Genomic DNA, 4,268 nt, shown 5'->3' on the forward strand with positions numbered 1-4,268 from the left:
CCCCCTCGCAATCGTCGGCCCTCTAACAGTGCAGCCTCAGCCTCAGCCGAGCAACGAGCAAGTAGAAGCGGCGGCGTCATCAGCGGTGAACGAAGCCCGCAAGTCGTTATGCTTCCTTCTCGTTCTCTCTCTGGCAGCTGCCGACCGCGCAGTTTTCACCCAGCCTGCGTCCGCCCGAATACAGTGCGCTAGGCCGACGGTGCTGCACGCTTTGCGGCTCCACGAACATCAATATCTCTCTCGTCTTCCTTCCTGGCGTCGGCCGGCCAACATCGCCGTCGTCGTCGTCGTCGTCGCCTCCTCCTCGCCTTTCCGGCGCCATCCAGCCGGTTTCGTAAGCCGCGGCCGGGCCCCCTCGCAATCGTCGGCCCTCTAACAGTGCAGCCTCAGCCTCAGCCGAGCAACGAGCAAGTAGAAGCGGCGGCGTCATCAGCGGTGAACGAAGCCCGCAAGTCGTTATGCTTCCTTCTCGTTCTCTCTCTGGCAGCTGCCGACCGCGCAGTTTTCACCCAGCCTGCGTCCGCCCGAATACAGTGCGCTAGGCCGACGGTGCTGCACGCTTTGCGGCTCCACGAACATCAATATCTCTCTCGTCTTCCTTCCTTTCCTCGCCTCTGCGTCGGCCAGCATCAGCAGTGCTGGTAGGCGTAGTAGTAGTAGTAGCAAATACCGAAACCCTGGACGGGGGATCACTCGGCTCGTCCGTCGATGAAGAGCGCGGCTATCCGCGTGAACTGATGCGAATTGCAGGACTCAGTGAACATCGACACCTCGAACGCACATTGCGGCCCCGGGATCCCATCGTCCCGGGGCCCCGTCCGGTCGAGAGGCGGTCACGACACGAAAAAGCCGTCCGCCGTTGCAGCAGCAGCAGCGGCGGGGAGTCGGGAGTCGCAGGAAAGGGCGCGCGCCGTGGAAGCGGGCGGGCAGCGTGAACAGCTCGCCTTTCGTTCTCGCTACTGCTTCTGCTTCCGGCACGACTAGCGAGCGCGCGCCGCTCGATCCTCCGTCTCCCGCAATGCCAGACCGTCATCGCTGCGACACCTGCCACGGAGCGGCCGACATGTGCAGTAGCAGCAGGGAACGCACCGTCCGCCGTTCGTGCGCACTCTTCTGCCTGCCGCCCTCGCCGTCGTTGCCTCCTCTTATTACTCCGTGGCGGCCGTTGCCGCCGCCGCCGCAGCCGTCTGCATCTTCGGTCGGTGTTCGCTCTGTGGATCTCGTTTGCGAGCGTTCGTGCAGGCCATCGAAGACGACGACGACGACGACGACGAATCGAATGCGGTTTGCCGCAGCGACGACTTTTTATTTTTTTCTAAGCTGCCCTCGACTCGGACGAGACTACCCGCCGAACTTAAGCATATCGCTAAGCGGAGGAAAAGAAACCAACCGGGATTCCCTAAGTAACGGCGAGTGAACCGGGAGAAGCCCAACGCCGAATCTCGTCGGCCGCGCCGGTCGTCGAGAGCTGTGGCGCAAGGGTCGTACACGGTCGATCGTTTCGCCCGGCTAGGTTCGGAGTCCCCTCGATCGGGGCTGCCCAGAGCGGGTGCCAGGCCCATTCGGAGCCGGCGGCGATCGGCGGTGTTTCTTTTCGGCCCGAGAGTCGGGTTGCTTGGGAACGCAGCCCAAAGCGGGTGGTAAGCTCCATCCAAGGCTAAATACGGGGACGAGTCCGATAGCCGACAAGTACCGCGAGGGAAAGTTGAAAAGAACTTTGGAGAGAGAGTTCAAGAGACCGTGAAACCGCCCAGGGGTAAACGGGTAGGACCGCTCACCGCGATCGCGAGGGGACTCAGTCCGCTGCCACTTTCACCCCCGCCTCCTAAGGCGCCGTCGTCGCCGACGAACGCGTCGGTGGCGGCCGCTCGTTTCCGCGGGCGGTCGTCTGCCGCCTCGTCGGCGCTCGATTTCCGTGGCGCCGGCATCGGACGCACTTCCCCTCCGATCCGTCGTCGCGACCCGTTCCCGTCGGGCCGGTAGGCGCGCGGCGTCCGCAGGTCGCAGACGAGCGCCTCGGCGTCCGGAACCCGTTCACGCGGGGACCGACCGGCGTCGGGATCCACGCGCTTCTCTCGACCGGGCCCGTCGCTCCACGAAAGCGCTGGCACGGCTAACCGACGGAGACGGGCTAACGCACCTCGCCCTCAGCACTCACGACGCAGCGAGTCGCGAAAGCGACGCGGCCGCCCGCCTGCTCCTTCTTCTTCTACTACTTCTTCTACTTGCTCCTCGTCTTTGCGCGTGGTGCTACAGCAGCAGGAGCGGTGGTTGTTGGAGGAGTCGGCGGGATCGCCCGAAAAGCCGCCCGCTGCTGCCGGTCAGCGACGAGCATCGGCAACCTACCCGACCCGTCTTGAAACACGGACCGAGGAGTCCCAGTCGACTGCGAGTCGTTGGAGCCTTTCACTTTGCGAACTCCGACGGCACAGCGAAAGCGAGAACGTGACACGTCGCCGCTCGGGGGAAGGGAGTTGGGCCGCTGTCGCAGCAGCCGCCGCAGTTGCTGCCGCCGTCGTCTAATCTCGTCGGTTGCTGCAGCATCAGCGGTGGTGGTGGCGGCTGCTCGCTTCTTTTTTTGTAACACGCGGCGTTTCGAAGCATCGTTCCCGGGTCGGGCCCGCGCGTTCGCGCTCGAAAGCGCGCGTTCACGCTCCGACTCAGGTGTAGCAGGCGGCCGGGGACCCGAAAGATGGCGATCCACGCCCGGTCGGGACGAAGCCAGAGGAAACTCTGGTGGAAGTCCGAAGCGCCTCTGACGTGCAAATCGATCGTCGGAACCGGGTGTAGGGGCGAAAGACCAATCGAGCCGTCTAGTAGCTGGTTCCCTCCGAAGTTTCCCTCAGGATAGCTGGCGCCAGCAGGAGAACGACACGCAATTCCGTCCGGTAAAGCGAACGACTGGAGGCCCCGGGGACGTTGACGGCCTCGATCTACTCTCGAACTCGGAACGGGCGAAACGGGCCGCGCTACTCCTCTCCCGAACGGAGGCGGCCGTTTACGAATCGTTGGGAATAATGATAATTATTTTGCGCGTTTCTTGCGACGAATGCACGGTGCCAAGTGGGCCACTTTTGGTAAGCAGAACTGGTGATGTGGGATGAACCGAACGTCCGGCTAAGGTGCCCTACGCTTCGCCCATTAGATCCCCGAAAGGGTGTCGGTCGATATAGACAGCAGGACGGTGGCCACGGAAGTCGGAATCCGCTCAGGAGTGTGTAACAACTTACCTGCCGAATCGACCGGCCCCGAAAATGGATGGCGCTGGAGCGAGCGACCGATGCCGGACCGGCCGGGCGACAGGTTGCGCGATCGCCGGCGAGGCGACTTTCCGATGCCCGGTCGAGTAGGAGGGCGCCGCGGCGTGCATGGAAGCCGCGGGCGCGAGCCCGGGTGAAGCCGACCGCGGGTGCAGATCTCGGTGGTAGTAGCAAATATTCGAACGAGACCTTCGAAGACCGAAGTGGAGAAGGGTTCCGTGCCAACGGCGGTCGAGCACGGGTCAGTCGGTCCTAAGAAGCGGGCGAAAGCTTCCACGAAAGGCGCCGGATCCGTCACGAAAGCGGTTGTAGCAAATATAATAGCAGCAGCAGATGCGGCCGGCCTCGCATCGAAAGGGAATCGGGTTAATATTCCCGAACCCGAACTCGGAGAGTGCTCGTCCGGCGGTGGGAACGCGGCGCGCCGCTCTTAGCAGCGCGTTTGTCGTCGAGGCCGGCGGTCGGGCGAAGCAGCGGCAACGCAAGCGAGCCCGGAGACGTTGCCGGGAGCCCCGGGAAGAGTTCTCTCTTCTTCGTAAAGGACCGCGTCCGTGGAATCGGCTCGTCCGGAGATACGGATATGGTACCTGTAGAGCGCCGCGTCTCGGGCGGCGTCCGGTGCGCTCTCGGCGGCCCTGGAAAATCCGGGTCCGTAACGATTCGCAGCTCTCGAGTCGGTCCGTACCCACCATCCGCAGCAGGTCTCCAAGGTGTACAGCCTCTCGTCGATAGCGCCAATGTAGGTAAGGGAAGTCGGCAAAATGGATCCGTACCTTCGGAAGAAGGATTGGCTCCGAGGACCGGGTCGGTCGGGCCGTGTGTGTCGCTGCGCTCCCGCGCGGCGGTTGCTTCGCCGTTCGCTCGGCGTCGCGCTGCTGCAGCGGGCGCCGGAACACGTCTTCACGCGAAGCGGCGGATCGGTACGGGGCTGTAGCGTTGGCGTCGGACTCGGCATCTCGGGCGCCTTTCCGGCCGTCGTTTGCGCCGCCTTCGGTGGCGGCGGGCAAC

General features: G+C 63.8%; 2 non-coding genes across 2 annotated transcripts in view; both read left to right on the forward strand.

Moving 5' to 3' along the window:
* The first annotated feature begins 673 nt into the window (after nt 1–673).
* Nucleotides 674–832, forward strand: LOC149129005 (5.8S ribosomal RNA). The gene has a single exon (XR_016240590.1). It is a non-coding gene; the product is annotated as a 5.8S ribosomal RNA (ribosomal RNA).
* Nucleotides 833–1,321: 489 nt separating this feature from the next.
* LOC149129006 (large subunit ribosomal RNA) overlaps nt 1,322–4,268 on the forward strand; it is a 5,175-nt gene continuing 2,228 nt past the window's right edge. The window contains exon 1 of the ribosomal RNA XR_016240591.1: nt 1,322–4,268. This exon is cut by the window's right edge and continues 2,228 nt beyond it. This is a non-coding gene — a ribosomal RNA (large subunit ribosomal RNA).

The sequence above is a fragment of the Octopus bimaculoides genome, unplaced genomic scaffold, assembly GCF_046866305.1.
Source record: "Octopus bimaculoides isolate indiv1 unplaced genomic scaffold, ASM4686630v1 contig214, whole genome shotgun sequence".
In the NCBI taxonomy this organism is placed as follows: Eukaryota; Metazoa; Mollusca; class Cephalopoda; order Octopoda; family Octopodidae; genus Octopus; species Octopus bimaculoides.